Source organism: Python bivittatus, unplaced genomic scaffold (assembly GCF_059951505.1).
Source record: "Python bivittatus isolate LINGU-HERP-01145 unplaced genomic scaffold, Pbiv_v1 ctg000070_np1212, whole genome shotgun sequence".
NCBI lineage: Eukaryota > Metazoa > Chordata > Lepidosauria > Squamata > Pythonidae > Python > Python bivittatus.
The window spans coordinates 36,712,474-36,739,146 of record NW_028277034.1 but is presented as its reverse complement, the minus strand read 5'-3'; the positions used below and the strand labels follow the sequence as shown (position 1 = coordinate 36,739,146).

The 26,673-nt window shown below is 38.8% G+C and overlaps 1 long non-coding RNA gene across 5 annotated transcripts in view; it reads left to right on the top strand.

Annotated features, from left to right (window-relative positions):
- Positions 1–11,324, top strand: part of LOC107326074 (uncharacterized) — a 34,484-nt gene extending 23,160 nt beyond the window's left edge. For 4 of the 5 annotated variants that reach the window (XR_015794604.1, XR_001559826.3, XR_015794605.1 and 1 more), the window contains 2 exons: positions 132–245; positions 9,904–11,323. This is a non-coding gene — a long non-coding RNA (uncharacterized LOC107326074). Of the gene's footprint in view, positions 1–131; positions 246–9,903 lie in introns of all 5 variants that reach the window. The other variant, XR_003084465.2, reaches the window with a different exon arrangement.
- The last annotated feature ends 15,349 nt before the right edge of the window (positions 11,325–26,673 follow it).

Below are 26,673 nucleotides of genomic sequence, written 5' to 3'. Positions count from 1 at the left end.
TTTGCATTTATTAACCAATTCTGCTTTTATTAACTACCACTTCTATTTTTTTTTTTTAATCTTATCGAAAATATCACTTTCCAAGTTTGATGTACTATAAATGCATAGTGTGACTGAAATCAGTTTTTCAGTCCACAGAACCCACGGAAACATCTCATCTGTTTTGACTTCTGGGGAAGAAATGGTGAACTGACCAAGAAGAAATGGGGAAGAAAAAATGGAGACCGTGGCAGAATGAAGTGCCGGTGAGTAGCCCAGCTCTTCATAATTCATTTCCAGACAAGGAGAGGACTTGAGATTACTCACAAGTGCTCCATACAGTTGCTTCTTGTAGGAGACCACAAGACAGTTGTCTCTGGTGGGTTTAGAGCTCTGGGAGACAAGGGAATAGCCATCTTGCTGAAACTGCAGTTTGCACCTTTAAGGACACTGGGTTTGCATACTTCCTTTTCTAATCACTTTCAAAAATTGCTTGTTAACTGCTTTTCAGCTATTAGGGACTTTTGGACTGATGCATTTTACAGCACCAGTTGAGTTTCCTTCAATCATTAGCAAAAGAACTTTTAAATACAAGTTTAAGGACTTAAAAAAATCTTTTTTGGAAAAACAGCAAAAACTAACATCTTTGATTTTAGAAAGTTACAAACAGACTAAGTGTCCAGATACATTGGAAATAAGATTTTGGAATTAATTATAAGAATCCTTTCTGTGGGAAAATAATTTTGTTTTGAATTCTTAAAAAAAAAAAGATAGGATGGGTCTTTGAAGGTTGAACACTAGAGGGAACTAGAAAGAACTAAAGATTACAATTAAAAGGAGAACACTTAAATTTGACTTACTAATGCAGAATGAAGTAAAATACTTTAACATTCGAACAATGAACCCAGAATTTACTTTTAAGAGTGTCTGCCTCTGTAGATAGATTGTGTTTAAAAGATGTTATGGAAGAGGAACAAATTTTACCTTACAAGATTGAGACTGATCTGAAAGTGGATTTAAAAATGACAAGCTACAAGAATGATGTGGAAAAAGATGTTACACTGGACATACAAAAGAAACCGGCTGATGTCTTCATAATTAAAAGGGATATGCAAATAATTAACCAAGAGAGTGACCTGGATAATTTTCCTATATTGGATTTTTAAAAGGCTTTTTAAAGCTTTGAAGAATTTTGTGAGAAGGGACAAAGAAAAAATGAGAACAAATCAAGTTCTAGGGCATAATGTGAAGGGACTAAAGATCAAGATTGTTAAAAATAAAAGGAAGGCATATAAAGTTGGGGGTTTTTTATCAAGGTTAAAATAGATATGTTGTTATTTCTGGTAACCCCTGTTGACTTTTGCTGACTTCGGGACTGAAATGGCAAGGCTTTATGGATTTGTTTATAGATAAGAGATGGGATATGGGGAGAAGAGATCATTTGTATTTCAAGAGAAGGCGATAAGTTACTAAAATTGTTAATCCTTGTGATGAAGGGGGAAGTCACTTCTTTATATGTTTTCTTTTTCTTTATATTATTTTTTCTTTTCTATTTTTTCTTTTCTGCATCTTCTGTTTTTTCTTTTTTAATTTATTTTCGTTTGTATTAGTTTTGTATCATTGTAGTTGTAATTTTTAATAAAATTACTATATATAAAAAAGGAAACAGCTCATCTGTTTCCTTGTCAATTCTTGCATTTCAGTGATATCCAAGAATATAATAATCTATTCCATAATCACATGAATAGATGCAACTTTCCCACAATAGAATAATGCACTTTTTGTGTCAGGCAAAATATTTTTCAGCTGAAGATTTATTGTTGCCTTGAACGTTGTCATTGGAAGTACTTCACAATTAAGGTTAACCCTTCATCTTTAATCTTTTAATGGGAGCCATACGTGTGGTTGTACTACTACATAAGCATTATATAAGAAGAAGCAAAAAATATGCTTTTGAAAACAAATGGAAAACTCTGTGGATGCAGAAGGCTAAGCATTCTATTACCACTCTATATAGGAAGTTAACTCAGCTGAATAATACTTTCACAATGATCTGAGTTTGCCTTTGACATGTATCAAAAGTATTAGGCGAATGGTGAAAAACCTGACCAGACCTTGTCAAATTACCTGAAACAGAAACAACTGTTACATTATTAAAGTGAGAAAATACATGCACACACACACACACACACTATAGAGATGCATAAAAATATATTTCTTCTGCAAACTTTTAAATATTATTCTGACCTGACTGATATATTAAGTCTGAGTATCTATCTGATGGTATTCTACAGATTTTTTAAAACTAACATTGTCCATCCACAATTAGATTCCTTACAAAAACATTAATTATTTGCTCCTTTAATTATGGACGGGGTCAAAAATGTATTTGGAATATAGTAGTAAAGCAGCAGGCCTTGACAATTATCAGATTTGTGACAATACAATGTTAAGGGGGTAGCAAACATCATAGAGGACACTATCAAATTTCAGGAGGATCTTGACAAGCTGGAACAATGGGCAGAACCAGCCAGATGAATTTCAACAAGGACAAATGCAAAGTCCTTCATCTGCATCAGAAAATCATGAGTATGAGGGAACCATATTGGACAGCAGTACATGCAAAAATGATCTGGGATCCTTGATGGATCACGGACTAAATATGAGCCAGCAGCCAGAGAGAATTAACTTGTGGGAAGGCATGACGCCTGCGTTCAAGTATCTGAACGGTGTTTTATAGAAGACAAAGCAGATTTGTTCAAAGTTGTTCCAGAAGACAAAACAAGTAACAGTGGGCTTAAAATATAAGGGGTAAGAACTCGGTTGGACATCAGGAAACAATGGTAAGAGCTATTCAACAATGGAATAGACTTCCTCTGGAGATGGTAAATTCTTCTTTGCTGGAGGTGTTTAAGGAGGCTGGATGGCATCTATCAGGAATGCTGTAGCAATGGATCTTGCACTAAGCAGGGGACTTGACCAGATGATTTCCAAGTCAGTCAAGATGGCAACCACAATATGAAATCGAAGTCCTGCCTCTTTTTTACATTCAGGGCTTCAGATGCATGGTTGTGGCTGCCATCTTGAATCTTTTTACCCCATCCCTGTGGACACCGCAGCTTTCAACCCTTATATTCTGTGAGTATGATCTTTGGTACATAAATGCTCTCAGCTCACTGTAGGATGAAAATTATGTTTAGCATTTTTCAGCTTCTTTCCATAGCTCTGTTATCAGCTTCTTTTTGGCCAGGTTAGGTTAGATGTACTGAAATGATTCCCTGTTGTGACTGAATTAGAAAATGAGCAATATCCATGACACTCATAAGAAATTAGTAGTGACTTTAACTTGTATTATTTATTTTAATAAACAGTAGTGGGACTCATCAGTCATTTGTTATATCTTTTGTATTTTAAAAATATAAATTGTTAAGTGTAAGGTTTGGAATAGTGTGTCTTCTCTTGCTTTCTTGAAATTCTGTTCCTGAATAGAATAGAAATCTTTATTGTCATTGTACAACTTGTACAACGAAATTAATGCCACCCCAGTGCAGCTTTAAAATAATAAAAACCATAAAACACATAAAACACATAACACACATAAAACACATATAACACAACCTTCACATTCCATATTGCACAACCCCTGATGCTGCATTAATACTGCACTATACGATAGAATTCAGTATAGTTGCAGCTCTAAGATAGAAGCTATTCTTCAGCCTGTTGGTCCTTGTTTTCATTATCCTGCCAGATGGTAATAGTTCAAAAAAAGAATGTCCCGGGTGGGATGGATCCTTAAGAATATTTTGAGCCTTCTTAAGGCAGCGGGAACTATAAAGTTCTTCCAAAGAGGGGAGAGGGCAACCAATGATCCTCTGGGCAGTGGTGGTAACCCTCTGGAGCACTTTCCTATCTGCCACTGTGCAGTTAGCAAACTGTACATAGGTGCAGTAGGTCAAAATGCTCTCAATGGTACAGCGGTAGAAGGTCATCAGCAGTTTTTCATTCAGTTGGTGTTTCCTGAGAAGTCTGAGGTAGTATAATCTCTGCTGGGCCCTCTTAACCAGTGCTGCAATATGAGCGCCCCAGGTCAGGTCCTCCTTTATAGTAACACCCAGAAACTTAAAACTGGCCACCCGCTCCACTCGGTCTCCATTGATAACCAGGGGTTGGACATCTAATCTATTCCTCCTATAGTCCACTATAAGCTCCTTGGTCTTACTGATATTAAGAGCCAAATTATTGTCTCCGCACCGCGAAAGCAGCTGGTCCACCTCATCCCGGTAGGCAGACTCATCTCCTTTGGAGATAAGCCCCACCACTGTTGTATCATGTGCGAATTTAATGATAATATTGCTGAAGTGAGTGGGGGTACAGTCATGTATAAAGAGTGTAAAGTAAGGGACTCAACACACAGCCCTGTGGTGAACCAGTGTTGAGAGTAAGAGCTGAGGAGATATAATTGCCTAATCTAACCCTCTGGGAGCGGCCAGACAGGAAGTCCAAAATCCAAGAACAGATTGAATATGGAAGCTCAAGATCCATAAGTTTAGGCACCAGTCTATGTGGAAGGATTGTATTAAATGCAGAACTAAAGTCTGCAAAAAGCATCCTCACATAGGTCCCCCGCTGTTCCAGATGAGTCAGAGCAGTGTGGAGAGTGATGGCTATAGCGTCCTCTGTGGATCTATTAGTTCTATATGCAAACTGATGTTTATCAAATGTATGCGGAAGGCAGGTATTTTAAATGTTATCTCCCATTTATAATGTTCACTGAGATTTTTTTCACATGTAAAACGGTATATAGATTGCCATTTTAGAAGCCAGATGAAGGCATACTTACTTTTTTATGTAAAATAAAAGAGTGTCTCATTAAAAGAATTGCAGCTAAGAATTTATAAATTGTTTTAATTTCTGGAGGAAGAATTATTTCCATTATATATAGTGGGAATCTCACTAGAACAAGATTTTATTTTTGTTTTTGCTTTCTCTGACTACATTCATTTAACAAGAATGTTAAGAGATATTCTGTTATTGACATATTCTACTTACTGTACAATTAATCACAAGAATAAAAAGCAGAATCCTCCTTGGGCCCTTGAAACAATCTATAATAACCTAAATAGAGATCTTGCCCTCCCTCTACTGTATTGTTTAAGAATGTGAAAACATACACAATACAGCTGTACATCAACAGATGTGTTAAGTGAAATTGTAAGCTCAGAGAATGAGCTGAACAATTCATTATATTCTTTGAGAAAAAGCTGCTATGTGGAAGTCTGACTTTGATAGGAAGAGGACTAAAATTATAGCAAGAATCTGAAGTCTTCTACATAAGGTTTTTCTGCCTATTTTCCCATTTTCCTCTCAGAGATGACAGCTCAGCTCTCTGATTGTGGGAAAAGCAGACATCTGTACAGGCTGTATTACCTAGGATTACGTTGTCTTACAGATCTGTATTTCTGTTAAGTAAAGCATTTTCCTTCTTAGATTATGGTGTTGTATAGCAGGTGGAAAAGATCTATTAAAATGCTTTTTGTCAGCCAAGAATGCAAATCATATCTACTAGTTAGACTAGCTTTTGAGTAAGAATGCATACATAATTCTTCCCATCCTAGTATCACCAAGGGTTTCGGAATCACAACAGGTGTGGCACTGATGTCTAGCAATATACCATCTTCCAATTTAGATTTGTAGAGTTTATGTTTCAGTCACTACATATTGGAAACTGAAGCAAAAATGTAACTTATTTTAATGAAGTGTTCAGCAAAGTTGATTGAAGTTTCAGCTATATCTTTTTGTCTTACAGCTTAATAATGCATACACATACACACGCACAAAGGAATCTTCATGCAGTGATGCTAATGTATGTCCATAGGTGCTAGTGAGCACTGTTAGCCTACACAAAATGAGATGCAAACTAAAAAATGATTTTAAAAGTGCGTAGTGCACCAATCAGAATATCAGTTTTAGAAACTAGTGACATACAGAAATGATCCCTGCTGAAGAATGACTAAAAGACCGGGGAGAAACAGGGTTAGGTTGATGCAGAAATACATTCTGTGCTATTTTCCTGATAGGTTCTGAGAATACTCACAAAAGGTTGAATAGGGATTGCATATTAATGGCTTTCTCAATTTTGATAGGTGCAGGTCTGGGGAGTTTTGAGGATATAAATCCACTCACCATACATGTGTACAAATTGGATCTACACATGGTAATAACTTACTTAAGTTTCATTTGATTGGTTTCCATGAGGGGGAGCAATAAAAACAAAACTCAGCAGTTTTGTTTTGTTTTTTAAAATGTTTTCTTCAATAACTCCCAAACGTAGGAAGTGATACATGCATTTAGAACACCTGCAAATGTAACACTTTTGCTATTCCCAGATCCATATCCATATGTTCCTTTGATAGTCTCACCTCAGGCGATTTATTGCAACTCAGCTGCAGTTCTACAGGAAATACACTGTGTCTGATTTTCAAGAAGGGCTGGAGCTCTCCAATTCTTTGCAAAAAGCCATTTTCCCATCAACAGGAATTCTTGCATCGTCTTTGGCTCCTGGGCGGTCCCCCTTTTCTGCACAGGTTAAGTGACTCCAGCTCAAAGTATTTTATTTCTCTGATTTTTAAATACACTTTAATAAATTGAGAGGAGGAATAGCACATCAGTGGCTTTGCAGCCCCCTCTCGCAAATGCTAAGATGTTCTGAGTGCCAACCAGATTGTATGTGGGGTAGAGCTTTCCACTCATGCTGCTTTTGGAGCTCTCTTATCGGACAACTGGAAGGTGCCTTATGTGGATTTTAATGTATTTTGAGTTCCACAGTAATGAGGATAACAATAGGTTGGTCTGAAACTGTTTCCCAAAGTTTGTGGAGTTACCGGACAGATAAGAATGTTGTGCCCAACCGGAAGGTAAATGGAACAAACTGTGAGGCAGGCCAAATCCACAAAGCACATATTTCTTGACTGTAGAAGTAGTAAATAAATGGGATCAAATGGTTATTAGCACAGCCATAAATGAAGAACCAAATCTTCATTTGGCACACACATCAAAACATTGGACTGAAGCCTGGAGAAACTGAATCTGAATCCAAAGCACAAAAAAAGGCAGGAAAGAAACACTCAGAAGATCCACAACAATCTGAAATGATTCTTAAGTCCTTAAAGTACTTAGAAGGTTCTCTTGAGTAAGGTCTGCACCTATAATGTATGGAAGTAAATACTATGGCTTGCATTAGGAACCAGCAATTGCCAGCCCTTGAAGTCTTCTCTTCCTGATGATCCCTAAAGCAAGTGAACAGAAGCAGAACGCTTGCATTTTCCCTCAGTGACGGATCAGGTTTCCATGAGGGACTGGGCCTAAGGGGGACAGGGCAAGCAAAAGCATAGAGTGATCGAGCATTGTCCAAGAATATAGGACTCAAGGCTGACAAGTCTATCAGGAGCTCATTTTCTCAATTTCCTTAAGCTAACAACACAGTACTTTCAAGCATCATAGTATCTGCAATGAATTTCTTAAGCGTTTCTGCTAGTTGTATAACTGGTTTATTTATGGTTCAGCAGGAAAGAGAATAGTAGTCCACTGATTTGAGGAAATTTAGTAATTTTTCCATTGTAATGGTACATTTCCTGACAAGTGTTATATGTTCTAGCAGAGCATCTATCACTGAGGCATTCCAAATGACATGCATGTGTTTCTGGAGGAAACATAACTTGATCTCTTTGAATCTCCCTTTAATTCAGCTAACCTATCAACTGGGGTTGAGTCTGAACTGTTCCTCCCAATCTAGACCCTGACATCCTCCAAACATTGAGTCAGAACTTCCACTACATCTTTCATTGGGCCCAGGATAAAGATGTATAACTGAGTATCATCCAGACTGGTGGATAAACTCTTCCAATGGCTTCATGTAGATGTTAAATAGGATAGGAAACAGGACTGGACCCTGTGGCACTCCATAGCAGAATGCCTGTAGGCCCAACCTCTTTCCCTTTAACTGCGCATCAGGGTAGGAATAGAATCTCCTAAAACATTCCCAAATCCTAACTCCATAGATGCTCAAGAAGGCTAATGTGTTCAGGCCTCTGAGAGATATAGGATAGTAATGGTAGGACAACACAGTTTCTATCCTATACCCAGATCTGAAGCCAGACTGCCATAGATCTAGATAAAGAATATCTTCCAGAGCCCCCTGTAATTGCTCTATGTGTGTGTATGATTATGATTATGTAAAAGAGAAACCAGGGTAACATTGCATTTGTACAATTTATTATAAGGAAAGTTTCCATGATCCATTCTTTTAAAATAAATAAAACTTAGCTTTGGTGTGTCCAAACAAAAGTGTTAAGTGAAGAAATAAAGAATTCATTTGTTGTATCTGAACTGCATTTTGAATGTTCTTAACAGCTAGAGGACAAATATCACTCTGTATTCACACAGATCACAATTCTTCTATTTATAGCCTCACACTTCCCTTTCCCAGAACATATCATTCTCTTAACACTTTGAATCCAAGTCCTTGCACAATACCACACATGACTGTTTTTAGGAGGAACTTTTAGTCCTCTCATGTAGGCTCAAAAATCAGTGTAGGCTTGGGCAATGGCTTCTACAGTCAACTTCATGATGACCAAAGGAATAAAAAAAATGCTAGATAAGAACTGTACATGGGGCTAAAAGTATCCCTGACCCTAAAAGGAACATAAAATCATAAGCTTCTTTTCCAGGTTTGTTGAAATATATTTTAAAATACTGCTTGCTTTTATCTACTTCAGTAGACTTGAAATGAAAAAAGTCCTCTATTTTCTGATCTCTGCATATTACAAGATAAATTTCAGCATCATCTGGGTAGAGAAAAATGGTGTCTGGTAATGCCACAAGAACTCTGCTGTTGCTGTCCATGGAAAATGACAAGAATAATTTTACAAAAAAAAATATGTTGCCACTCTCAAATCTAAAAGGCTGGTAATGACATGTTTATTGGACACAATAGGATGACAAAGTTGTTCCATTTTTTGCCATCTTCAGATTGATACATATTTTCTTTTTTAGACGGTATTCTTTTTCCAACTAAATTTATGAAATGTATAACTGCAAGATATGTTGGTAGTTGTAATCCTGTTTGTAATTGTTGTAGTTAAAACAGGATTAACATAATGCAGGATACTTTGGTCAATGGCCATTAATTATTTAATTGGCTTAATTGAAACTACACGTGCAGAGGAAGTATGAAATTATTAGATGTTAGGAATGAACAGGAAGTCTTAACTATCACGATTGTCTTGGATTTTTATTAAGTTAATAATGCCAAAGTCCCATTAAAATCCATGGATTTGTTAGTAATGATTAACATTTAATATTACTTTCAGTGTAATTTAAGTATTAATTTGCTCTGGATCCAGCCCATCACATCTACAGTATCTTATATATCTATGACATTTATGACTGGCTACATCTAGAAACAGATGGCAAAACTAGAGAAACTTTTAGCCTAATCCAGCATAGTTCTTATAATTTAGTAAATATTTGTTTCCTATGATACTGTTATTCAACATTAAAACTGAATAGGTGATAATCAACCTAAAGCATGTATAATCTAATTTATTCTTCCAGCTGCATCCTTATTCATTTTTCTGTACTACATAATTACCCATAGTCAAGACATCCTAATAAACAGCTTTTTACTCCAATGAGCATTTTTTTTCTGACAGGTAATATCTAAACAAATTAACGGGTGTATTACTTGTAACCCTTGATGAAAAACAAGACCAAAAAAAAAAAAAATCCCAAAACCATCAGATTGTTTCTGAGGATACAAAAGCACAACTGGATTTAGAACTACCAAGAGGGAGAAAACTGAAAGAAAATGAAAGAGTGCAAGACCCATTCAATTAAAAGAGATCTGTGATTTTCTTTCAGACTTGACAAATGAACAGCAGAGCTCGGGTAAACAACATTTATGTGCAACAGCTTGGAGATCAACATAATTCACCATATGGCAAGCTTGGCTGAGCTGTCAACAAAGTGTATTGCACACCTAATTTATTCTGAAAATTTATGCCTCTACAAATTGTGACAGATGATTTTTCATGTCACTCAACTTTTACAGAGCCTGACAAATAAAGTAGATATTCATAATTCCCCCAGAAAATCAACAAAGAAACCTCAGTGATGGAGATAAAGTTCAGATATGGCCTATTGAATCAAAGCAATACCAATATAATGGTCTGAATCCCCAAAAGTGCATGGGGAAGTGCAGAGTTGTGACTTGTGACCATTCCTAAGGAGATGCCTACAGAAGAATGGTATTTGGACAAGAATGGACACCCAACTTCAGCTTTCAATGAACTTTAATGTTAAAAGGATTCTTACCAATAAATATCTCATCTTCAAGGCAAAGGAGTCGGGGGTGTAACTCTTTTCTTAATATCTATTTCCAGTGAGGTGTTCTTTTTTTTTTTTTTAAAGCATTTCAACTGCTGGAGCAAGTAGAGGGCCTGAGATTGAGGAAGACACATACTACCCATAGGGGTGAGAGGGGATTTTTTTTTTTTTTTAATAAAAATACAGGTAGTCTGTTCCATTGGATTGGAGTTGATGAATACATGCAGGGCATTCATGCAATCCTATGTCAGAATTATAAGACGCTAATAGTAGAATGTAAAGTAATGGCAAAATAGTCCAGTCAAAAGGATTCAAGAATACATTGGAAATAAGGATGTAGAGAATAGGGCAGTAAAAACATCGTCAGTTTCAGGCACTATCAGCAAGGGAAGGGAAGGGAAGGGAAGGGAAGGGAAGGGAAGGGAAGGACAGTACTATTATGAGCAACTGCAAAAGTTGTTCCAGCAATGAGGTGCTCACAACCAGAAGCATAAATATTTAAATGGTCCAGACTGCACCATTATTCCACAGTAGACCACTATTCCCAAGATAGCTGTTGTAGGAAATAATTTCATCTGCATGTCCTACCAGATCCAGCAGAGTGGGCACGTTATGGGTTCCGTCACCTAGGGAGCTACATTTAGTGGGCCCCAGGTGGTGGGCCTTTTCTGCTGTGGCACCTGTGCTGTGAAATCTCCCCACCCCAAGGTGAGACTGGCCTCATCATTGTTGAACTTCCGGAGGTCCCTGAAGACTTGGTTATTCCAGCAGACCTGGGGACTCCAGGGGATGGGGGAATTAGTGAGGCCGCTCCCTTATTTTTAACTTCCTTTTATTCTCTGTTTTATTTTGTTTTATACATTTTTAATGTATGTTACCATCTTTAGCTTTGTTGTATGCCACCCAGAGTCACCTGTGGTGAGATGGGCAGATAAATAAATAAATAAATAAATAAATAAATAAATAAATAAAGTTTTCACTTTCCTCATTTCTCCATGCATATTTTAATTTGGAACCCATAATATCAGTCTGGAAAAATTCTCCATATTATACGTGAATAACTGTGCAAAGAAAGAGATGGGAGGTAGAAAGAGACAGTTCATCCACACTGCCTGCTTGCCATGGCACAAAAACACCCCACTTACCATTTCTCAGTGACATCCTCAAATGGATATATAGTGTTTGGGATATATATAGTGCCTTGTCTGGACAGATGTTGATTTCTTGTATATTTTTCTTGTACACTATATTTTATATGTTGCTGTTTTGTTTTCAATTATGAGCCACTCAGAGTCACCTTGGAGCTGGGTGGCATTGAAATATAAATAAATGTAAGCAGTCCAAAATTGAGAAGGATTGACGCTGGCTCAGGGTGTTCTGGCATGAAGGCAATATTTTGGAATTTTCATGGCAGAAGATCTTCCATTTTAAGTTGTATGGAGTTGTCTTTGGAGGTCACCAATCTGCTGGGCTCCAATTGGCCTGCTGCAGAACTGCCTACTCCTGTCCAGCCATTGGGCATTGCAGTTCCATGGCATTATTGCTGTGGCTGCCACAAAGACTGGACACCTCACCAGTGCAATCAGTTTCTTCCTCTTCTGTTTCTGTTTCCACTGTGCAAATATTGAACTCATGGAGAAGAGAGAAATTTGCAGCTACGCTCATTACACAACTCTTGTGAACTGCTTCATAACATCATCTCTGAGACTCTGTATGAGGCAAGCTACATTTTATATCCTGTAATTAGAATATCCCCTTTTCAGGTGTAATTATAAATAACATGAAGGGTAGACCTGTTGAAATTAATATTCTAAATATGATTAACTCAGACCTGCTGAATTTCAGAATTTTCCACCTAAAAAGTTTCTTTGTTTTCCTATCCTGGATAAGAATCGTTCCAAGGCCTGGTGGCTATGAAGTTTATTTTTGGCTAAGGACAGCATTAAGGAATGTGACAATTTCATGGATATAATCCAAAAGAGAATATGTGAAAAAAATGTCCCCAGTGATTACTTTGGCTATAGCTTAGTGTACAAAACTGGAGGTGAAAAGATTGTTCCAAATGGAGATCTGCCCATCTCTAAGACTTGTTCCAGCTGACAGCTTTCTCTCTGGCTGCCTACAGATTTAATGTTGCCTGCCAAAAAAAGTATTCAAAAGAATAAGGAAAGGCTGTCATTCTCCATCCAACAGAAATCCACTTTTGCAGTACTGACAAATCTATCAGAAATCATTGTGATGCTGTCATCGTTTTCTGGGACTCTGGGGGGAAAGGGAAGTTACAACTGACTTCCTTTATCTCACCTGTATACTTCCTGCATAGTTTTGTTCTTGTATGACAGTGTGGTGTGGCACTCACCTATCTTGAATTATATAAGGTAGTAGAGTTATCCTTCAACATGTAGCTACCATAAGCTGTCTGGATATGATCCTACCATAAAGTCATGTGCAGCCATTGTTGTGGACAGAAAATATTTATTCCTATTTTTTATCCAATACTGTGAAACATTTTTTGCATGCTTAGTATTGCATGGAGAAAAATTCTTGAGTCACAGGGTAAATCTCTGCCTTGTCTACTTAAAAACCAATGCCACTGGAAACAATTAACAATGAACTACAGGATGCTTAACGTGTGTGCTCCAAACCAAAGTCTAATTAGATTATATCAAGACCTGATTTATAGCATGTTCCCCTTTTGGTCAAGGATAGGTAGCCTATGGCCTAGAGCCACATGTGATCCTTGGGATCATTTCAAGTTGCGTAGCAACAACTGAGTTCTCTGCTAACAGCTATCTCTTGCTCCTTTGCATCTTGTTGCTTGGGAAAGGATGACTTTTGCCTGCTATCAATCACTGCCTATTTGTTCTTTATAAAGCAAACTCTTCCTGTGTGAACTGTGGCACATTATGTGTTTATCAGAATATCTCCATCAAGCCATCAGGTTTTCACAACCTTTCATGGCAGCATGTCTGGTACAATTGGCCATGTTTGCAACCCCTAGAAAAAAAATAATGTTTGATATCCAAGTACTTCTGTTTTCCAGTTCAGAACCTCCAGCTAAATTAAGTTTTTCCAGTACCTCTTGTCTCATCTCATCTGGAAAAACAATTTGTCATCATGGAGAATTCACCCCTTTGGCAAGTCTTTCTGCCAATAATGGGCTGAGTGTGATAGGCATGTTGCATGCATGTGATGGCCAGCCATTTTGCATAAAGTTCAGAACTGCCTTCAGCTCTGAGTCAGAAGCAGTAAAGTGGGATATGCACTGAAGAAACCAATCAGATATAAATATTGAAGCATGCAATACTGCTTCGTAAGGCTACTTCTTCTAAAAGTTGAATTGAATCTGAACCAAGATATTTTAGTAGGTGTTGGGGCAAACCATCTACTTTGTTTTCCCTGGGCAATATTCAGCATGAGGATAGCATCTAGAAGAGTAGTCTGGCTTTTCATTGGTATCTCGTCTATGTATTTGCAGTGTAACAGGGCAACCAATAACTGTGGTCTGAATACAATTGAAAAGATTCCAGTCTAAACAGATATTTTAGGAATTGTTCACTTGTCTACACTGTTGAGAGGCATTCTTTCTCAGCTCAGGCGCACCACATTTCTGGATTGCTAAATATTTTAAAACAATAGGCTATTGGCCTCATCTCTCCTTTGTGACCTTGAAGCAATACTCTGCCTATTCCAATGATGCTAACATGAGCATTTGAAATAGTACATTGGCTGACATTACAAAATGCCAGAATTTGAGATCTGGTGGAGTTGTTTGACACTTCGGAAAACATCATCATGTGTGTGTTCTCATTGCCAAATGGTATCAGCTTCAAATCAAATCAAATCAAATCATTATTATGGTCATAGATCAGCATATACAGAATTTAAAAAACATTTTTTTAAAAAAGAAAAAATTGCACCTACCTATGTCAACAGCTGTTATTGGCCATTTGCGGGCAGAGTTTAAACATAATGTAACAAAATTTTCCATTAAACAGAGTTATCTCGATCATCTAACAGATAATGTGAATAGAAATTACCAGAATGCCCTGGAAATTTAAAAGAGGAGTATTCATCTGATGATGAGTGACATACTATAAAACTGACAATGAATAAGAACATGGGCCATGGTTTCTATCACACCCATGCTGCAGAGACACTATCATGCTTCAAAAGGAATTATTTTATATTTCCCTTCCAAAACAGCTGTGCGGAGAAAAACTATATCCTAGAGATGTATGCCAGAAATAATAGATCTGACTTTCCACCCTCCAATATTCCAGGATATAAAAGCCAGGGGATGATCATTGGTTAAGTTGTTCAGTTTGAGCAAGCAGAAGTGCTGCTGTAGACCTTTCCAAGGAAACTCTGGGTCTATTACAGCCCATAGCTCCTTCACTTTCATCAGTTACATCAGGGCAGTCTACATCAGATAGTAGAGTGCCCCTTGATAAACCCAGGATGGAGGCCTGCAGGCACTTTCCCACAGTTTCTGTACAGGTAGTCCTCACTTACCAATGGTAGTTGGGATGGGGAACTCAATCACTAAGCAACATGGTTGTAAGGTGTGATGTCATGTGACTGCACCAACTTACAATGGCAGTTCCACAGTCCCAGTTGCTGTCGTTAGGCAAATCCCACACAGTTGCAGCATCCAGCGGTCCAATGACTGCCATTTGAGACCTCTTGTCAGCTTACCCATTGACTTTGCTTGTCAGAAACTACCAGTGAAGGTCATAAATAGCAATCACATGACAGCTGGACGCTGCAACATCGTAATTGCGAGCTAGTTGCTGAGCACCCCATCATGATCATGGGATTGCTGGGACACTACAACAGCCACAACTACAAGGACCTGTCATAAATACCCCTCATTCAGTGCTGTTGTAACTTTGAATGGTCACTGAGCGAGTGGACTACCTGTATTCTGTAAGGCTGAGCTCACATCTGCAGGCGATGTGCTTGGATCTTTAAAGAGAGCAGATCTGAGGTCTTTAGGGGAACTTTGGAGGAGGGCTCATAGTAGTCCTGCTTTTGCAGCCACTCATGAGAGTACTGGGTGGATACAGTGGAAGTGACTGAGGCACATCCTGGCTTGATTATCTGGGAGGAGTTCGAGCTAGTCAAACCTGAAGAAGTGGACAGGAGTTCTTGCTACTGTGAGCTCTGCCAGCCATAGTCTGGATCCATGCCCCTTTTGGCTAGTACTGGCCTGGGCTACTAGAGCAAGGAGAAACTTCTAGTGGTCTCACACTTCTGCGAGGTTAGGAATAAGGCTGGCAGGTGTTGCTTCTCAGTGGTAGCAGTAGTATTGTAGAACAGTGTCCCTGCTTTGATCAGGCTAGTCCCTTCCTCGATGGTTTTTAGAAGGATATTAAAAACAGCTGTCCTGGAGAACATTACAGTGACTTTTACCTACTGCACCTTCTTTTACTTTTTATTTTTACTATTATAGTATTACAGTTACTTTATTTTTGAGTTTTATTCTCTCTGTGGTTTGGGTTTGAATCTTACCATGGATAATTTAATTTTTTCTTCTCATATCTTGTATGCTGCTGAGAATCATGAGATTGCAGCAGATTATAAATGTCAACAAATAAATATGTGTGCAAAAAGTAGTTGCGAGTTATCATGAAATAACTTTTTAAAACACAATGGGATCAAGAATTCAGTATCATGAAGGAAAAGAGGAGTGAAGAGGTGAGAAACTGTTAATGATCATGCATGGTTATTAAGTCAGCCTGAACTTTGGAAAAATAGTGATGTTATTTATGTTATATCAAAAAGAAAGACAAGAAAAAACATTTTGCTGTTCTTCAGGGTTGTCCCATGCTACGTTAGTAGCTCTGCCACCTTGTGGTCACATTTATACATCCTGAAGAACATTACCATCCTTTACCAGAAAACATAACTAAACATTTGAAAATGGATGGGAATAATTTCTAATTAAGCATGAGCAAGACCAGATAATAAATTGGGAATGCAAAGGCCAAGGGGAGACCAAAAAACCCAGTATAAATATCTCAGTGTGCATCTTTTCCCAAAGTTTTTTTTTTTTCAGATGGAGAGGGAAATTGTGCAAAAAAAAAGAGCATATGCCTTTCCAGTTAAGTGATTGGCATTTCAAAGCTTCATGGATGTAACTCAGTTGGCAAGCAAGAAAAACACAAAAGCAAAAGCCTTCCCAGAGATATAGCAGAAATGTTCTTTTTTGTGGTTTGTTTAAAAAAGGGAATCCTATATTAATCCATCAAATCCTATGGATGGATTTGAAAAAAATTATGCCATTTTAAAGTCTGTAAAACAAATGGCAAATGTTAAGATGTCACAATAATCAAATATAACTCTAACAAAAGTAGCTTGGTCTATTAAGTGAACACCGATGAAATCCTTTTAGGATCTTTCAGTGTGTCTTGATAAAGGATCATCTCTGTCATGTCAACCTGGACTCCTTGTGACTAATTACCCTGTAGTTTCTCAGATCCCTTCTTTCTCTGAAACAGTCTCTTGATGTTTTAGGGTTTTTAAAAATTTTTTTGTAGTTGTGCTTTTGAGTTTATCCTCTTGTTGGAGGTGGTACTGACTGGAGTATTCTGTTAACAGCCTTTTCTCATGTTGAGGCTTCCCTGGCTGAAAAAGGCTGATTGGAAGATTCCCTCATAAAGCCTTCTCTTGTGATTTAGTGGAAGAGCAGAAAGCAAAGATTCTGCAGGCCGTGAGAGAGACATGATCCTGCAGTGAAAGACAGGACATTCACACACACAGCTGGGCCACCTCATCATAAATAATAAACTAACCATGACCCACACAGGGAAACTTCCCCAACATTCTTTTCTTCTTTGAATAATTTCTAAAGCAAATACACTTTCATCAGACTGAATGAGAAGTGGTAGGGAAAAAATGCAGGGCTTTTTCCCTGCCAGAAAGCTGTGAATCCCAGCCCTTCAGTGATTCCTCCTTCATTTATTCCAAAACAAGTCTTCCATTCCTGCTCTCTACGTTATAACTAATACTTTCTTTCAGGAGAGATGGAGAACATGACAGGCAAGTGAAGGGAGAATGGATTTTTAAAATTTTTTGAAGAAGAGTTGATGATACCAAAGGTTTCTCAATGGAAATGGCACGTCCTCCAAGATTCACTCATGAACAAAAAGCACATGCATTTGCTTTCCTCATAGAGGTGGGAGGGGTAGAGATCCAGGGGAATCAACTAGTCAGGGTCCATAAAATAACTGCTGTGCAGACAGAACACCTGGCCCAAACCGAAGAATGGATTGAAATCTGGACAGCCATTTCTTAATCCAGCTTCATTGTCTCCTACACTTTCAGCATAGAAGACAAACACTCAGCATTGAGACTGCCACTCGGAAGAGCCTTCAGTCTTTTCGGGAGCCAAATTAACACACCCAGTCAACTCCCCCGTGTGGTGTGAATACTTATTTGATCTTATCCTTTTTGACATAAGTGATCAAGATAAGTAGACAATTTCACTTTAAAATGAAAATGGAATCCCCTCCCCCTTTTCCTTACTCCTACACATTCAGCCCAATCAGAATGCAAGTTGGAGCTTGTTAGCAGGAGCAAGAGAATGGTGGCTGTTGCTTAGGGAGGGACAGGAATGGAAGTTGTTGGCAACAAGGCCATAGTTCCTTCTCCTAGTTCCCTAGCTAGACATGATTACTACTTTTCTAAGCAAAAAAAAAAAAAAAATTACCAGAAGCAGAACCAAGCTGGGATGGCATATGCCACAAACCAGCAACCACATTTTAGCCTAGCGCTGAGATTCCCAATGATGCTACCCATGGACACCAGTATTCCTGCCAGCAATTCTCTTTATGCCCACCAGACACATTGTCTCACTCAATTTCTCTTCTTGTTGTTTTTAAGGATTTTAATTTTAATCAAAATTAAAGAGGAACCTGGAAAGAAAAACATCAGCCTCCAGAATTCTCTTTAGTTCCTAGAATTCTGCAGCAGCCCATAAGCGTTCTTGGGATATCAAAAGGGTGCATAGTTTTAGCCCGGTGCTTTGTTTGAAAATGTGCCCATTCTGCAGAATAAAAGTGAAGGAGAAGCTGAGGGTTGATCATGAATATGCTGGGGTATTGTCAGGCCTAGCCCAAGGAACTCCAAGAGACCATGTAACTTCAGTCCAGCAATGTTTATTAGCTACAACCTCTAGCAAGAATCTTCCCAGACTGAAACCCCAGCTCCCAAGTAATGCCAGCCACAACATTGTGAATTCCTCAGGGAGGTGCCAGTCTCATCCTCTTATCTCTCCCTCGCGCCTCAGGAGATGAAAGGAAACATTTTTCTCCCTGAGTCTGGCCTTCATGCTTCCATTCCATCACAGGTATAGAGCTAGGTTGATTGGTAGGTAGCAACCTCACCAGTTTTTTTGTCTGACAAATGGTGTTTTGTCACACCTGCCATACCTGCTTATTACTCCATATAGCAATTAAGAAAATGGTAGAAATTCACCTTTAAAGCTCCACCAAACCGAACAGATGTTAGACAAGACCAAATCTAAAAAAGATATACCCCTTTTTTAAAAAACACAAGCCCGAGCAGATATAAAAGGGTTTTATTCATTCATTCATTTTGTAGCAACAGTACAAAAGCAAGACTGGAAGAAAGAGCATCATATATTGTTAATTCTAACCCATCTACTTCCTATCCATGGTAATCATGACAAATATTTTATGAATCCATCAGATTTGTGGGATAGATAAAAAGCTGGAAGCTTTGGTTCAGATCCAGTTCTGAAATTTGGATGCAGCCCAGTTTGACTCAGAATGAGTCACAAGCTGTCTGCTTTGGCCAAATCAGAAGTGAGATTTGGAAAAAAGAAACTTTGTGCTTTTCTTTGATTAGCATAGAACATTTGCAGGTACAGTAAATGCTTTGAAGATCAATTAGAGCATTTGAAGATCGATTAAATTCTGTTGTTTTGTTGTTTTAAGGGGTAGGGTTAAGGTTGATTTTGGACAGATTACAGCTGCAGGCAAAGGAATAGAAGACTCAACATTCATCATGCATTGACTGGAATATTCCCCACTAAATCAGAGTTCTCAGTCACTGAATTCCACACCTTTCCTTCCCACCTTTACAAAGAAATGGATTCTAAAAATAGTGGTTTTTCTAACACCATGTCTATCTTTTTGCAGCACAAAGTCCCAAATTGTGCACCAAGTTCCAATCACTTGAAAGAGATCCCATGGACAATGTACAGAATCTGACACAGCCTCCTTCTGCTCAAGATGCAGCTGAACCCAATGTATGGTAGCCACTAGAGGCTCATCCACCCTTTCCCCTAACTACGGCTTGAAGATGTATTGCTAACTGTTCCTTAAAGACGTCCCCAAGACACTTCCTTCATTTTATCCCCAGCCCATAGGCGAAACCAAACATGGTTATCTGATCTGGTGTTAAGAATTAGTGTTTTCCATGTTTTCCTGACCTAAGCCTTGCCATATGCATGATTTCTGGTACTTTGGTGGCAACCATGATGATATGATCAAGGGCTGAGATCTGCCCAGCTCCTATTGGCCACTTGTAGTTGCAATGCACATGTCCTCTTTCTTGTGGTTGCTGGAGTGACTTGGTTTGGAGTGTCCTGATCACGAAAAATAAAAACACCAGCAGTAAGATTGTTACAAGATCAGCAGCAGAGATATCCTAACTGCCTATATTGTAATAGCTGCTAGAAGAAGAAAATTGCCTGGATCTCTCTTTCTCAAGCCTCCATTGCCCAACCTGCTCCACCACATTAAAGAGAAGAATTGGTTATCATTTTTTCCACCCAGCAGGTGGGAGTGGGAATTTTAGTGGGAGGGGAAATGCAGCCACCAATCAATGTACCTGTCAGGCCTAGCCCAAGGAACTCCAAGAGACCATGCAAATTCAGTCCAGCTATGTTTATTAGCTACAACCTCTAGCAAGAATCTTCCCAGACTAAAACCCCAGTTCCCAAAGTCCTCCAGCCACAACAGTGTGAATTCCTCAGGGAGATGCCAGTCTCATCCTTTTGTTCCTCCCACGTGGTTCCGGTGAGCTAAGAAAATGCTTATCTCCCTGAGCTTGGCCTTCATAATTCCATTCCATCACAGTACCTTAACTTGCTTCACACTAAGTTGTTAGGACAGGATCACCCACATGAAATGGGCAGGCAGATTCTACCTGAATAAGACAATCCAAAAGGTTACAAGGACCTATAAAGAGCTTTATAGTAGTAACTAGCATCTTAAATTGACCTAAAAGCTGCTACAATATTGGCATTACTGTGCTATAGAGATAAGGAACAGCTGTAAAAGATATAGCTTATAAATCATCTTTTTAAAAAATACTTATTAAAGAGTTTTACAATATAAAAGATAATACAAACTGAAATAAAAAAAAGAATAGAAAAAAAGAAATACAAAGTGCATGAAGAAAAGAAAAAGAAGAGAAGAGAGAGAGAAAAAAAGAATATTTAAAGAAATGCAACAAGAACAAAGTCCTTGCAACAAGAACAGGCAAATTAATAGTTCCCCACCTCCTGTGAGATTACATACATTGTTCACTTCTTTCTATAACCCCGTTATCCATTCACAAATCCAAAAATTGTTGCCATTTCTGTCCAAATGTCAGCAAAAAGTTCATAAAGGGTTTCCATAATCTTATAAAAGTATTCCATATCTTTATGAAAACAAGTCAGCTATAAATTCCTTTCTTTTGCTTCTAACAATCTTAATCTTTAGTTCATCAAGTTGCTATCATAGGATTGAATCTCTATTTAGACTTTCTTTCTCCCTTCTCAAAGATTTTTTTAAGGTTTTAGAAACCTTCTTTTGTAAATCCAAAGACAAATCTTTGCCCAGGTCCTTTTTCATCTCTTGATTTGTCATTTGTGTTTCCACTCTGACTGTAGTCTCTATTTTATAATCCTCCATTTCTTTATTTTCCAGTATTTCTCCATCAGCCAGGATTTGTATCCCCTCTTTATCCTGTCTATCCACAAATTCTTCCATATTTTTATCTGTCACATCTTCTTCTTTAATCTTTAATCTTCTTCAAGAAATACATTTACAGGTACAGAAATTATTGCTCTCAGATTTGTTATCAATTTCTCTCCCACTTCTTCAAAAATCCTTTGAAATGCCTCAAGTGCCATACCTTTATTTGTTATTTTGCAACTTCACTTTTCTTTTTCCTGCCTGGATATTCACAAAGTCTCAGGTTTCATTATTACTTCACTTTGTTTTCCACTTTCAATCAATAGTCTCTTTCCTGATAGACTAAATAATTTGTATTCCCACAGAAATGTTGTTTTGTTTACTCAATGTTTCAAAAAAACTTAGCAAAAGTCCTAATATTCCAAATTCATCTAGTCCCTTAATCAATTTAAAACTTTCTTAAATTAAATTGCTATTCAGCGTTTTGCCATTTGTTTTATATACTTTAAGTTCTTTAAACTGCTAGTTAACTTTTCTTGTATTTGGGGATGAAATTTTATTCATCATGTAGTTTTTCAAATTTGTTGTTTGGAAGACCTTTTTTAACTGTAAAATAATTATAAATCCAGTGGTGGCTAGAAAATGAGGTGGTTGAACCCAGTGTCCTTAAGGGTTCTGCCACAGTTGACAGCTTGATGGCTTACCATCTCTTGGCCCTCAGACCTGCTGGGTGACCACTATCCTACAATCACTTCATGAGGAGCACCCATCCGGAGCACAAGTGGGCAATCTCTTGTCCTCTCCTTGTCCAAAGGGGTTCCACAGGACTTAACTAGCCATTGGTCAGTCAGTTGTTGCTGCGTCTTCATCTCTGCTCTTTCAAAGATATCTAATTTGCCATTTTCCCTATCCTGAAGTCCCATATTTCTCATCCGGAAGTCAGCTTATAAATCATAGTTAGAAGCAGCTTCAACTAGTGCAAAATGTGCAATCCAACTGTGAGATAGTACTGGCATGAGTAACTTTTGATACCTTACCCCAAACCTATGACAGATGTCTCCCAGGGTTTCATATAAATATCAAAGAGGATAATGTCTCCTCCCCCACCAACACTGATTGAAACCACCTACTGAGGAAAGAGTGTAATACTGAAGAACAGTGTTTCTGCCTGCCAACCCTCAAAGATGGCTTAAAAGGATGCCATGATTGATGGTACTGAATGCCACTGGAAAGGATATACTGCTCTCATTCAAATCATCCACAAGAGAGATCAGCATGGTTTCCAGCTTGGGTTCAGGCAATGGCCTCTTGAGGAATGGTACCTGTTTAAATCTGTGTGGCACCATGCCCTTTCTCAAAAGAGGCATTCTATTCCTAGTCCTTAATTATTTATTTTTATTTATTTAGAAACTTACATGGTCACCTATCTTATGCATGATAATCCTAGGCAGCTCACAATAATATTGCATCAAAACAGAATAAATAAAATTGACTGTACCCCACAACAACATCATATATCCCAATCAGAGCACTCCAACATCCCATGAAATCTACATTTACATTGGCATTGCATACAGAATACCACATTTTCTGTTGTTAATGCTAAAGCTTCTGTATTAGAAGCACATGGACTATTGCAGCTGCAGAAGTGAAAATGTCAAGGCCAGCGAGGCTGGCATGCTCAGAAAACAGAACTACTTAGATTTTTGGAAAGATCTTTATTGCTAGTAGGGCAATATAACAGAATCTTGAAAGCCTATCAAAGTGGTTATCCTACACAATTTATATCTAGTACAATTAAGGCAGAGTTACTTTGAGTCTCCTTCTCATACTTTCCCCCTTCTCTGAAGGGATGGGCAGAAACCATTGGAGACAAGTGGTCCATCAAGTATCTTAGCCCCCTGCCAAGCTGGGCTTTAAAGGTAATAACCAACACTTTGAATTGCACCTGGAGATCTATTGGAAATTGGCACAGCTCACATAGTAGTAGTGTTACCTAGGCATATCATAGTACACTCCAAACTACTTGTGCACTTCATTTTGGACCAGCTGCATCTTCCAAATTCTTTTCCATTGTAGAACACATTGTAGTATCCAACCAGGAAGTGACTAAGGCATAACTATGAGCAGAACCTCTCAACTGAGGAATGGATGCAACTGGCATACAAGATGGATTTGTGCAAAGGCCTTCCTGGCTATGGCTGCCATCTGCTCCTTGAGCAGGAGCTATGAGTCTAGGAGGACACCCAGATTGCATGCCAGATCCACGGGTGGGGCCCAAAACCCAGAACCACTTGGTCTCTGTAGGATTTAGTTGGAGTCTATGTCTCCCAATCCAGATCCTTAGAGATGCCAGGCATTGGGAAAGAATATCAGCAACATCACTTGGATGGCCCAGGACAGAGATATAATATATAATTGAGTATCATCAACATATAATGATTCTTAGCCCTTTGCCCATGGATGACCTCTCCCAATGTAGATGTTAAATAGGATTGGGAAGAGAGATGAGCCCTGAGTCACTCTGCAAGGCAGGGTCCTAGGGCTAGATCTCTTTTCCCTCTTTCAACTGGAACATGCCTAGGAGGAAGGAAGAAAACTAATGGAGAACAATGTTCCCCACTTCCAACCCTCTAAGCTGGTCCAGAAGGATATTACTATCAAAGGTATCAAAAGCTACTGAGAGATCAAGGAGGGCTTGAGTCATCACCCTGTTCCAAGCCCACCAGTGATCTTTCCAAGTGCAATTAATGCCATCTTGGTACTATACATTGGCCTGAAACCAAACTAAAAAGGGTCCAGATTATCTGTTTCCTCTAGAGCCCTTTGAAGCTCAAGACAACCACCTTCTCAACAAGCTTCTCTAAAAAGGGAAGGTGGAAGACCAAATGAAGATCGTGCAGTACTGTGGATCCAGCAATGGCCTCTTGAGAAGAAGGCAAACCACCACTTCCTTCAAAGCAGGTAGCACCATCCATTCCCCCAAGCAGGCATTCACCTCTGTCACATCCAACTACATGTCATATCCTGGGGAAGTCTTAACCAACCAGAAAATATATGGATCTAAAACACAGGTGGCAAGACTCAAATCCCCAATGATCCTGGACCAACAGGCTCAAATTTCCCCCAGATAATCAAGCAAGACAGTGCCTTCATCAGTTCCATAGGACCTGCACAGCCAGAATTCTGCTCCAAAAGAATATGAGTGATTTTGACAGATGCCAAGAATAATCCTCACAATGACCATGCAAAGGGTTCCTTAGTCCATCCTTACCCTGACTTGAAACTTTGGCTGGCTATCTTCAGATGTGATTGTAAGGATCACTGCATTCAACGCTGAATAAAAACCTTGTGACACACGGGCTTGGATGAGTTACTTTACTCGCGTGTAATGCGTAACCGTTACAGACAAAGCCAGGATTGGCTTGGCACTTACCTTACAGTGTTTATATGGGATTTCCCCCCTTGACCCCGCAGTATCCCTGGCTTCCGCCTCTGCCCATACTTGGATTGCCCTTCCGTCCTTGAGCTCCCCCTCCCTTCTTCTAATGGCAGATTCAGCCTCCTTCCTTTGTCTCATAATCGCTGTGCTCATGGAGCTTTTCTTCTGCGGGTAAAACCAGAGGTTTTTAATTGGTTGTTGATCATTGCTGGATTGCCGAGTGGACTGAAGGATTGCCACTTAAATATCATTTCCATATACCAAATTATCAGCACAAACCAGTTCTATCTCAATGTATGATTACACAAACCAAAACATAGCACTTAAATTAGAAAAATAAAATTCAGTTCAGCAGATATTTAGAGAAGCAAGTTTCTGTGAATAATGTCTTCACAGAAACAAATAATTTTTCAGCTGGATTTAACATAAACAATGAATTTTTTCATTGGAATTCTAGGAATAACTGCAATCTAATTAGCTTAATTGAACCTCTCCAGGTGGATATAAATGAGTCAAGATCACTGACATCTGGATCTAAGTCTGTAGTATTCATATTTAACTCTTGGACACTTTCTGTATTTGTCATTTTGCAAGCTTGAAGAAAGGGGACGTGGTGGCGCAGCTGCTTAATGACGCTGAAAGTTGCTGGCCAGAAATGGTCAATGGTTCAGCGGTTCGAGTCCAGCCTTCTCGTTAGCAGGGTGAACTCCTGTTTCCTCCCCAGTTCCTGTCAACCCAACAGTTCGAAAACTCACGTGAGTAGATAAATGCGTACTCTCACTCCGGTGGGAGGAAAAATGCTGGCGGCGCCTTGCAAAAAGGAGTCAGGAGCAGTTGCTGGTAAGCGCGAAAAACCGTGTGCACCCGAAAAGGGCGCGAAGCAATGGAAACTCCGCCTCCTGTGCACGCCAGCTGGGCTCTGCTCTAGGAAGGAGGCTCTGGCAAACCACTTCCGAAACACTTGCCTTGAAAACTGCAAGGACTCGTCCAAGCAGTCACTGCAGAGTCGGTAACGACTGAGCGCAGATTAAAAAAAAAAAAAAAAGCTTGAAGAGGCAGCCTGTCTTGTGTAGTGGTTAAGGGAGCAGGCTAGAAACCAGGAGACTGTGAGTTCTAGTCCCACCTTAGACATGAAAGCCAGCTGGGTGACTTTGGGCTAGTCACTCTCTCTTAGCCCTAGGAGGGAGGCAACGGCAAATCACTTCTGAAAATCTTGCCAAGAAAACCAGGGATTGTACAGGCAGTTGCCAAGAGTCAAAAGCTGACCCCCACCCCCCCAAAGGTTTGAATAATTTAGATAATGTTATAAGGAGAATTTTCCATAACTCAGAATGTTTTTAGTAATCATTTTTGGGAAGTGGGCCAAAAACTAGGTATTTTCTCAATCAAAAGATTCTAAAGCTCAGTAAAAAAATAAAAAAGAGAAAGGATGGAAGTGTTTCTGTTAATTAATGGAGTTTGAAAAAGAGCAAATATGAATGTATGTAGGTTTGAAAACAACAACCAAAAACAGCTAGCTATCTAGCTAGAAGGGTAGATGGGCAGAAGAATTCGTGCACCATACATTTTCCTGTTATAGATACAAATGTTATATTTGTACCTCCTTGTAAATAGTTTTCCATTGTAGTGTAAACAGACTTGATAGCTCAAATCTGACAAGTGTTGCAAAGATTGTAATTATGTAAATGCCATGAAGCAGTGAAGAAAGTCAGTAAATGTTCCGGCAGAGAAATGTTTAATTATAGTATCTCTAATATTAACATTAGAGAGAGATCCACCATAACATGCCAAGCTCAGAAGACAGTGGAGGTGCACACTCTGAGGGAGGAGAGGAAAAGGAAACTGCTGTGTTTTAGTAATATATCTTCTAAACTTAATGATGTGCATTTCTACCTTTTAAGTTCATACAGAGGAGCAGCCCATTCACAG